Source organism: Triticum aestivum, chromosome 1B (genome assembly GCF_018294505.1).
Source record: "Triticum aestivum cultivar Chinese Spring chromosome 1B, IWGSC CS RefSeq v2.1, whole genome shotgun sequence".
In the NCBI taxonomy this organism is placed as follows: Eukaryota; Viridiplantae; Streptophyta; class Magnoliopsida; order Poales; family Poaceae; genus Triticum; species Triticum aestivum.
The window spans coordinates 70,157,582-70,168,858 of record NC_057795.1 but is presented as its reverse complement, the minus strand read 5'-3'; the positions used below and the strand labels follow the sequence as shown (position 1 = coordinate 70,168,858).

The following is an 11,277-nucleotide window of genomic DNA, read 5'->3' as shown; positions in this document are numbered from 1 at the left end:
ACAGACACTACCAGTGCGACAACCTTCCAGGATACGGCACAATAGAGACAGAGGCGCAGATGTGCAGCAGGGCCCCGCCCACAGGTTTCTCTTTAGATTAAGCCTCTGCGTAAACCTTTTTTACTGTCTCTTGTTGCTCAACGTCCGATGGGTATTTCATACACCTGTATGGGACACTGGCTTGTTAGGCTTCTTTGCCATGACAGATCAATGCGCGTACCTGGAATCACAGGGTCAAGGCCATTGTTTAGCCCAATATATTTTATAAAGTTCGAATACCTTCGGGAGTGTTTGGCGTCATGAGTTTGGCCTTATATGCATCAGCTCCAAATCATGTCTTTGGTCAAAAGTTGGGTTAGCCCGGCTCCTGGGTTTGCTGCCTTTCGTTCCGTTCTATCGGCTAAGGTGGCCAAAGGAGAACTACTACGATTGTGCACTGGTTACTCCGGATGAGCACCTCAGTAGAGAAAGCCGACAACTGACTGTCATGATATGGCGAGAGACTGGTCAACCACTCGAGGACTCATTGGAATCTATAGGATTCCTCCATATTAACGAAGGACCTATCTACCGGTCAAGTTGGTGCACCGTATCCGGATGCACGCGGAAGTACCAGGGGCTATATAGTAGCCCCATCTTTCAACTCCTATGGCTAAGCGAAAGTGTTACAGCTATATAGTCCGGTTGCCTGGTTCGACGTGCGATCACCTCCTTAATGGACCAAGACATTGGATCAAGTGTGTTCACGCATATTTTCTCGATCACCTCCTTAACTTTCACGATTGTATGCATATATAAACAGCCGCACAGGAGACACTATAATACTTTCAAGCAAACATATGCAAAAAAGCAGCCTCCATAATTAAACACCTAGTTGTTTACAATTTCATCACTCAAACATAACATTCTTGGAGCGCTGGGCCTCTATTCTACGAGCAACTTCTATAACCTGCTCAAAATAGTGCTCGGCTGGGTCTTGGCTTCCAGCCGGACCCCGGGTTGCAATGCGGGTGGCCTCCATATCCGCCCAGTACGTTTTCACACAGGCAAGAGCCAACCGCGCACCCTCCATGCATGATGATCTCTTCATGGCATCAATCTGTGCCCTGGCGCCAAATACTCGTTGCACCAGACCAAAGTAACTGTCCAGCTTCGGCTCCTTCGGCCACAAATGGTCTATTACAGACCTCATTGCAAGGCCGGACAATCTATGGAGCTCGGCTATGGCGGCCATCTTCTCACTCTAGGGCAAGGAACGCGCTGGAACATCAAATTGCGAGCAGAACAACCTCTCCATTTTATTATCCTCATGGTCCTTGAATAACTTGGTCGCATCAGCCATACTCTTCGCCAAGTCCGCATACTCCTCTACAGCACTCCATAGCTTATCCAACGGATCATACTTTGGATCCAAAAACTTCATCCGCAAGACATATGGTCTTTCGGCCGCAATTTCTCCAGTTTGTCGAAGTTCCTCCCGTGCGTCTCTAATCTGAGAGCGCATCTCCTTGGCTGAATCCATCACCTTCTTTAGATCAGCCGCCTTTGTTTGATTCTCCTTTTCGAGAAGCTCATACCGGCCGGCGGCGTCCCTCAGCTCCACAGCCATCTCGGCTATCTTCTCCTTGCCTCGAAGACGAGCGGCCTGTTCGGCCTTTAATTCTTCGGCTGCCTTTAGAGCAGCCACATTGCTAATCCGGGCTTGTTCCTCGGCTAGAGCAAGCTCCGCCCTCAGGGCCTCAATGGCAGCAGCTCCGCCTGCAATTACATAATGCCACATTAGTATTTAAAACCTTCTTGCAAAGATAGATGTGGATATAGGAAAGCATACTCTGCGACTCCTTGAATCGCTTGTTCACAAGCGTAACATCAGCCTCCACAACGCCAATCTGCCGCCTCAATTCGGCGCATTCAGCGGCCCGGTCTATTGCCGAACCCTTAGCAACCTACAAATCAATACAGGTGCGGTCATAATCTAGGAGTGTGATCCTCTGTTTACCACCATGGGCTGCCATCCGCAGTCTTAGGGGCTACTATCTATACAGAGCGCATGTATCGCGTGTGGTTCAACTAAACATTACAGCTTACCTCAAAGCCTTTGAGCAGGCTCTTAAAAAGCTTCGTTTAAACCGCTCGTGGTGGAGGAGGTTTTCTCCAACACCATACCCATTAGGGTACGATGACCCTCCAAGAGATCAATTGACTCCAGGAGGCCCGTCAACGCGTTCGGTCGGACTCCGGACTCTCCCGGATCCTTTTCGTTGTCCGCCATGTGATCCCAACACGCTGGGCTCGGGGTGGCCGAAGTGTTAGCTTCCGGCCCCATTGGATCCGGACTCCTCCGTGACGATACCTCAGGTTCGCCCATCCCACGGGGCGGAGAGGCTGGTGGGGTTTCACTCTCCATCATCTCCGAAAGAAGATCCCCGAGGACGACCCTGTTGAGACAAACTGCTAGCCGGACTACAAAAACAGGTCCTGGTCATTACTCTCAGAGGAAGAAGCAATAAGATCCTTGCTTAATTAAACTTACAGCTCGATGGAGGGCTGGCCCATTGGCGGGCGCTGTATGGCGAGGACGCCCTTCGAAGTAGGGTCCTTAGGCGAAATTCTTTTCCCTTGTTTAGGCACCTCCGTCTCCAAATCTACGGAGGCGGCCCTTTTCTTCCCGCGGGGGGAGGGAACCTCGGAGTTCCCCCCCCCCCCCCCGGTTCTCCTCCTCTGTGGAGGCGCCGATTCCTTCGGTTCAGATGCGCAGTGAGTGAGGCCTACTCTTGGCCTCCCCGCTCTCCCCTTCAGCTTTCTCTGGTGGCATCCGACTAAGTGTTCGTTCGAGAATCCTGGCCATTGCTGGGCCAGTTGAACCTTCGGGAAGAGGGGCCGGACACCTGATCCTCTCCGCCTTTCTAATCCAATCCTGGTTGCGGACAGTGTTTAGAACAATGCTATGAAAAATATAAGCGAGGCGTTCGGTTATGGGGTTACTTATTGCGGTATCAAGGCGATTGCAGCTCAGGCCCGCGTCCTCGGTGGTGTCCGGACACTTTATTCATGGTCCGAAGAACAACTCGTACATCCCTTTGGGTGTCATACCGAAGAAGTGTTGAATGGTCCGCGAACCTTCTAGATTGAATTCCCACATCCGCAGAGGCCAGCGTTTGCACGGCAGGATCCGCCAGACTAGCATTACTTGGATTATTTTGACGAGACTAATGTTCCTCTCGAGGAGCTCCCGAATGCGGCTATGAAGCATTGGTACATCGTCCGCAGGCCCCCGGTTTAGTCCCACATTGGCGATGATGCCAGTTGGAGTGGAGGGCCCAAGCGGAAGGCAGGCGTGGCCACCCACTATGAGCCTCGGGGAGCTGTGACATAGAATCACCTTGGTTGCCATAAATCAGATACCTCCGGGAAGGAGCCTTCGGGCCACGGGGCATAGGCGTTCCGGCATTGTGGCACCTCCGCACTCTGCGTGTCGCTCCTCAATTATCTTCGGCTTCACATCGAAAGTCTTGAGCCATAAGCCGAAGTGGGGGGCAATATGAAGGAAGGCTTCACACACAACAATAAAGGACGAGATGTGGAGGATGAAATCCGGAGTTAGATCATGCAAATCCAGCCCATAGTAGTGCATGAGCCCCCTCACAAAGGGATCAAGAGTGAGACCTAAGCCCCGGAGAAAGTGGGAGAAAAATACGATACTCTCGTTAGTCTCGGGAGTGGGGATAACCTGTTCGAGACCAGGAAGCCTGTGCTTGACATCGGCGGTCAAATACCCAGCCTCCCTGAGCTTCGCAATATCCTGCTCTGTGACAGAGGAGGCCATCCATCGGCCTTGATGGTCAGATCCGGACATGATCGGAGATCCGGAGTGCTTAAGCTCGGGCTTTGGGTGTTGGAACTCAGGGCGCGACATGTGCGAGCGTGGAGATAGAGGGATAGGCCTCGGCCCCTTTATAAAGGGGGAAGAATATCAAACGTACCCGAACGTGGTCGTTTGGGACTTGCCTAAAAACACGGGGTCATGCCAACAGGCACGGTTGGATTATCCATACCCGTATTGATGAGGATCCCGTAATAAGGGGGAACACGATCTTTGCTCTGACAGGACGTGCCAAAGAAATCGCCTCCTGGTGTGTGCGGTAGCATGTTGTAGGAACGGTTCGAATAAAAACCGGACCGTGGCGGGATGTCACTCTTCGAATTGTCAGTAGATTAGATTTGTGGATTATTATTATTCTCTCTACGGTGGTATATGGAATGTTATCTTGTAGAGCCGGATACGGTCCTTGTGTTCGGAATTTATCTTGGAGTATTCGGAGATGGAACCCGCCTTGCAACGCCGAAGACAATCTACGCGCCGAAATCATCGTCATTGAAGCCTGGTTCAGGGGCTACTGAGGGAGTCCTGGATAAGGGGGTATCCGGACAGCCGGACTATATGCTTTGGCCGGACTGTTGGACTATGAAGATACAAGACAGACGACTTCGTCCCATGTCCGGATGGGACTCTCCTTGGCGTGGAAGGCGAGCTTGGCGATCCGGATGTAGATCTCCTTCTCTATAAACCGACTCTGTGTAACCCTAGCCCCCTCTGGTGTCTGTATAAACCGGAGGTTTTAGTCTGTAGGACTCATGATCATCATCATCAATCATACCATAGGCTAGCTTCTAGAGTTTAGCCTCTCTGGTCTCGTGGTAGATCAACTCTTGTAATACTCATATCATCAAGATCAATCAAGCAGGAAGTAGGGTATTACCTCCATTGAGAGGGCCCGAACCTGGGTAAACATCGTGTCCCCAATCTCGTGTTACCATTTGCCTTAGACGCACAATTCGGGACCCCCTACCCGAGATCCGCCAGTTTTGACACCGACAGTAGGTAAGTGCGTAGCAACCTAAAATGTGTCAGCGTATGTTGGGTGTATGGACACAGACTAAATGTCGGCATAGATGGACACGTGTCAACGGACCGAAGGTTGGAAACTTGTGGCGCACGATTTCGGCGCGAGGCGGGGAATATTGGGGTGTTCATGTAAAATATCCGCCACTGTTGTGCAAATTACCTCCATCTCGAACCCAACTCCACAGCCCTAACCCGTGCCTGCCGCCGCCGCCCTCGTGCTCGATCCACAGTCCTGCCGCCGGCCTCGCGCTCTACCCCGTTTTCATGTCATCGTCTCGGAGCTCGCACTACCTCGCCCCTAAGCTCCACCTCGTCATCCACCCATCCTTGCAGTCCGCCCCTCCCCCCGAGCTCCATATCCCGAGATCGAGCCGTCGCCATCTCGATTCACATCGAACCGCCGTCCTCACACCGCCCCCTCGACATCCCGCTGTCGTCCTTGCCAGTCCCCGCTCCTGCTGCTGCCGGGGCTCCATCTCCGGGCTCCCGCTGCTGTCCCACCTGCTGTTGCTGGGGCTCCATCTCCGGGCTCTTGCTGCTGATGGATCTGCTGCTACCGGGGCTCCATCTGCAGGCTCACGCTGCTGCTGGACCTGCTGCTACCGAGGATCCATCCCCTTCGAGCTATGCCCCTCTCGAAGACAGTTGGCATCGTGTCTGAGGTAAGTATCAACTCGTCCTGAGATTTCCTTCTCTTTACCTGATGTTGTAAAAAATTGAATGAACAGGCATGCTTATTGACTTTGATTTGTTCCTTAGAAGTTAGTTTCTGCATTTTTTGTAGTGAGGTGATGGCGGAAGACAATAATGATCATTGACACATCATAGATGGAGCTGGAGGCAATGCTGCAAAGAGTGTCAAATGGAGGTGGTTTCTCATGGTAGTCAAGATGTGTAAGAGACGCACAACTTATTTTCTTATGGTCTTGAGGTCAATTAGACATACACTTGGAGTTTTTATATCGTTTACCTTAAATTAATGTGACATTTTAATTAATTGTTTAGATTATGTGATGGTTCTTTTTTTCTAATGTGCAGGGTCCTACAGCCATATCTCTACTCCTAATGGAGCAGTTGGTAGCCTCGTACGGTTTATTTTCGTCCCACCACTTTCAACCGTTTTATTTCGCTGGGTTTTTTTCGTCCCTCCCCCACCCCACCGGTTTAGTTTCGCGTCACCCTCTCACACAACGAAAAAAATCTTAACGGATCATAACTTTCGATGCCGGTGCAACTTATTTTTAGTAATGTCTTTATGTGAAAGAATCAATCACGATCAATCTCTAAATATCAAATCTAAATTAATTAACCTTACCTTAAATTGCTCAATCACATTAATTAGGAAACAAAATAACCGATTTTAAAAAAATATCTACTCTTAATGGAGAGTATTACATACCAAACATAGGTACGTCATTAGCTCGTTTCCTTCCCTTCTCTTCCCTTTGTCCCTCAGTCCCATGCTCGTGGCGCTGAAGTGGCATCGACAGGCGATGGCGGCGAGGACAGCACGTGGAAGCCCCTGAAGCACGAACACGACTGCACCTCGGGTCTGCCGTCTCTCAAGATATGGGTGAGTTCTCGTGATGCCCACCCTAAACCCTCACGTCCTACAAATTCCTCAACCTCTACCATCTCGATTTCGTCCATGCTCTGATCCAAATGACGATGCAGCTCCGGCCGATTGACAATGGTGGTTCACCATCCTTCCTCTCAGCACCCACTCCTGGAGGAACGACACGCCATGCCAATCGAACCCGGTCGAGATCACTCACCAAGATTGCTATTCGGAAGTTTTTTGTCAAAAAGTGAAGAGTGAGCCACTTGTGCAGGTGCAGGTTTTGTTTTAAAAATCCAATTTGTTTATCCTTTTGTCGCTGAAATTGTTTACTAATTATGTCATTCGTCCCACCTCCTATGATTTTTTTTGCTACCTCCTCCCACCTTCGTTGGTTTTTTTGTAGATTTTTTTCGTCCCCTCCTCCCACTTCATCGGTTTATTTTCGCGTCACCCTCTCACACAATGAAAGAAATCTGAAAAGATCAGAACTTTCCATACTGGCGCAAGTTATTTGGTATGTAGAATCAATTACGAACAATCTCTGAAGATCAAATCTAAATTAATTAACCTTACCTTAAATCACTCAATCACATTAATTAGAAAACAAATAATTGATTTTCAGAAAAGTCGCTCAATCACATTAACCTTACCTTAACTCACGGATGGTAATCAATCTCCAAACAAAGGAAACAATACATCGAGGGAGCAGTAAATAAACTCCCTTTCTTATGACATGTATATGATCTTTCCTTCCCTCTTCGTTGTCGAGCGTTCTTGATTCTCGAGGCCGATGCTTGGGCTGCGTCACTGGGTCGCGACGGTGCCGGGGGACAAGGACGGCGAGGCCGGGTGCCGCGGCACCGCGTTGGCCGTGGCCATGAAGGGGGCGAAGAAGGGCGGCTTCCCTGGCCCTGGGAGTTGGTGCGGTGGAAGCGACACTTGAAGGATCCGGCGTGGGTGGCCGGCGCGCAGACGCACTTGGAAGCGGGCCCGTGGCGTGCGTCGGACAGCGTCGATGCCGACCCGTGCCACCTCCTCCACGTGTTCTTGGAGCTGTGGCTGACCCATTTACATGAAATTAATTTCCTCAGTTGTGGCGGCAAATATAATACACATAATCCATATTGTTATGCACTAGCGTCTGTGTGAAATAGATGGATTATGGTCGCGTATCCAATAAGATGGATATGTGTGTGTGTGTGTTAGAGAGAGAGGGGAGAGGGGGAGAGAGAGTGAGGAAGAGGGAGGGAGAGAGAGTGTGTGTGAGAATTTGATGGTAAAAAAGGTCGTCAATGTCACTTGATATGTATGAGTATATTAATATTGAACTCTTAAAGTTAATGTGACCCCGTTGCAACGCACGGGCGTTCTTCTAGTAGGTGGATAGTTGTTCAACAAAATGATATATGGACTTCAAGCTGGTATCATAAAAAAACATTTGCTTCGGTGTTCTGAAGTTTCTCGATGAAGTGTAATATATTTGACCATTAGCGACACCACCACAAGGCATATATGTACCAATGATGTTATTTCTTTTAGTCAATTTGATTTTTTTTATCTGTTGTGAGTAACAAGTAAACTGCTCAGGTTGATCTTATTTGTATATTTTGGAATTGTTTCCTGGTTGATGTATTGCAAGAGCGTTGTTTTTTCCATACTTAAGTATACTTCAGTTTGGTTCAGTTTAGGACATAGTAAGTATGCTTTAGAAGAAATAATCAAAATTATCTGTTGCGAACAACATGTCAGGCTTGTGTTTTCAATCTCCCTGTACTTCTATGGTTCCAAATATTCTCTTGTATCTTCATTGTCTTATCTGCTTCTAGACCTATACTGCAAGTTAGTTTGATGTTAAAGAAAAATCCATTTATTGTACTGTTGTCAGTTTGTGCTTAATTTTGTGATTGTTGAAGGCAAGGAAAAGAGATGGTGCAGAAGGAGCTTAAGCAGGCATGATGGTTCGACAACCACAACCTCGCAAGGCCATCCACATGGCCCAGCAACACTATTTCAAGTTTGCCTCTCGCTCCCTACCCAGCCACTCAGTAGTGGATTTTATTATTTTGTCTTCTCCATGGACTGATTGGTTGTTGCTGTGGTTACTCCATGGACTAATATGACCTTTGCACTGAAACCATTTATTTTACAAAATTGCCTACCTTTGTTCTAGCATATTAAATTTTATTAGCATGCTCCAGTGCCTACAAATTGTTCTGTCGGAACATTATCTTTGTTCTTCCATCATGAAATTTGTGAAGTTTGCAATGACTGGAGATCTCACCAATAGTTATGTCTCCAAAAACTCCTCTTGTTCTATTCAGACGCTTAACTTACTTTAGATAATGGAAGATGGTTGCTCAGCCTCTACATCGTTCCATAATTTATATTTCCTGGACTTGTTATTTCCCTGTGGATTGATCTAGGATCCTACTTTGTTATACAAGCGTCTGCCAGTTAATGCTTTGCCATTGTTTCTCTTGAGGTCACTCTTTATATTAGAATATTTTTATGTACTGCATTTATGCTCTATCTACATTGGAATTTGATGTCATCCTTGACTGTTACCTCTGTGTGCCTCAACTTTATATTGTAGAAATTATGTTTTGTTAATTATAACTACATACTATTCTTTCACTATTTCTGATAAAATCAGAATATTATTTTTGATAGGCTGGAAGGGAGGTCATTATCTACAACTTCTTACCATCTCATATTTCATCAAACTAATAAACAACGGTTCAAATGACTAGGGTTGCTAGGGAAGGGAGAATTTATTTGAATAATTTCCTCTTGACTAGGATGAATGAGAAAATATCTTCATGTGGTTCTATGTACATTTCATGTGCGTACTTACTAGTCAGAGTAAAAAATATATGCAAATTGTGTTGTTACATACAATTGTCATGATTACAATGTCTGATGAGAAACAAATTACTTTTAGTCTTGCCGACAATATCCAGGAACCACGACCACCAACATGCAGCATGGCCAATGGGCGGAGAACGGATGGATACCTCGCTGGGAACCATGGTTTCACACATGCAGTAGAAACCAAATGGTGGATGGAAAGGCTACCTCATGGGGAACCAGGGGCACGACTTGTAGTGTCCAACTGGTGGCGAATGGAAGGCTACCTGGCCGGGTACCTCAACTACTAGGTACATTTTTTGTTTTAGTAGTAATTAGCTCGCATTCTATTGCATAAGAACTGTTTCTAAAATGTCACTTTACAAGGTTGCTAACCTATGTGTTAACACTAAATTGCTTGTGTGTATATGTGTCATGGTTTCCTTTTTATCCATGGTTATGTAGCTCTTAATCATGAAAATCTAGAAAGGTTGCAGAAGAGGTTGTCTTTCTTCAGTAAATTATTATGTAATAGGCTATGAAATAAGCTACTAGGTTGTAGGATCATTGTTTTTGATGGTCAATGCCTTCATTGTTGATAAAACTGCAAGCACATGAACATAGTTCTATATAGTACCATGTGAGCCAATTAAAACTTTTGTAAAAACTTATTGTTAACTATGATATCATGAGGATTTATTGATCGAATATGTGCCAATCCACATATGAGCTTTGAACAACTTGAGCCGATTCAACTTTCTTGACATTTTTTTGTGAAAATGTTCCAGGCACTTAGCCAACGGGTGCACATGGACGTGATGACTTTGAAGTGTTTATGGACCAATGAACCTATAATCGTGGATCTTATGTGTCTTCCAGACCATTTGGTGTTTCCGATATTTTGGAGCTTGTACTTTGTGCAAGTGGATATAGACTTGTGTGTTGTAGACCATCTAGCTAAAGTCTCTCATACAAGCAAATAGTGCTCATCTTTCTGTGACTTGTGTGTTCTAGGTGATTGTTAAGATGGTCAAAACTATGCTTTGCCAAGATGATGTGTTTGTCAACTTGCATTCAATGTATATGCATGTTTGTGAACAAGTTTTCATTGTTGTACAGTATGTGCTCATCTTGAACCTTCTTGTGGATGTGAGGATAATAATTGAATCTGTTTAGAGTTTGTATACATTGGTAACAACTGAATATGTTTATGGCTTGTATATAAATTGTTTTGGCTGTACATCACTATACCAGCAATTTATCTGTCGGCAAAGCAATATATGTCAGTGTAGGTAGGGTGTATGTTGATAGACTATCTGTCGGCATAGATATGGTGTACATGGCTAATAAAGTGTCGGCATAGGTAGGGTGTATGTGGACACGCTATCTCTCGGTGTAGGTAGGGTGTATATTGTCTGATAAAGTGTCAGCGTAGGTAGGGTGTATGCGGACATCCCATCTGTCGGTGTAGGTAGGGTCTATGCTGACTGAAAAACTATCGGGAAGTAAATAATTGTCAGCAATAACTTTGCCCACAGCAAGTCCTCCGATTCTTTCATCTTCTGTCAGCATTGTTGTTAGCTACATCTTATCTTTCGGCAAAGGTACCCTATAACGACACATTGTCGTGTCATGGGAAGCTCTACCGTGGTGTAGTGCTAGTTGCAAGTCAGACCTTGACTCACAACGTGAGGCCCTTAGTTGCAAGTCAACCATTGACTCGCAACTGGTGGCTTGTTTTTCCTTGGCTGTAGTTGACCCCCAGTTGCAAGTTAACCCTCGACTCGCAACTGGGAGCTTCTTTTTGTGCTTGTAGGTTGCCCTAGTTATAACTCGGGGCCTTTTTGTTCACCCTTGACTCACAACTGCGCATTTCTGTATTTGTCATTGCCGCAGTTGCAAGTCCACCATCGCTTTGCAACTAGGGCTTTGTAGTTGTAATTTCCCCAGTTGCATGTTCACC

General features: G+C 46.6%; 2 long non-coding RNA genes across 2 annotated transcripts; both read left to right on the top strand.

Moving 5' to 3' along the window:
• Nucleotides 1–5,067: 5,067 nt before the first annotated feature.
• Nucleotides 5,068–6,005, top strand: LOC123087048 (uncharacterized). Its single transcript, XR_006441210.1, has 3 exons — nucleotides 5,068–5,568; nucleotides 5,691–5,800; nucleotides 5,945–6,005. It is a non-coding gene; the product is annotated as an uncharacterized lncRNA (long non-coding RNA).
• Nucleotides 6,006–6,297: 292 nt separating this feature from the next.
• LOC123087041 (uncharacterized) lies at nucleotides 6,298–10,498 on the top strand. The gene is made up of 4 exons (XR_006441209.1): nucleotides 6,298–6,479; nucleotides 6,581–6,738; nucleotides 8,381–9,625; nucleotides 10,103–10,498. It is a non-coding gene; the product is annotated as an uncharacterized lncRNA (long non-coding RNA).
• The last annotated feature ends 779 nt before the right edge of the window (nucleotides 10,499–11,277 follow it).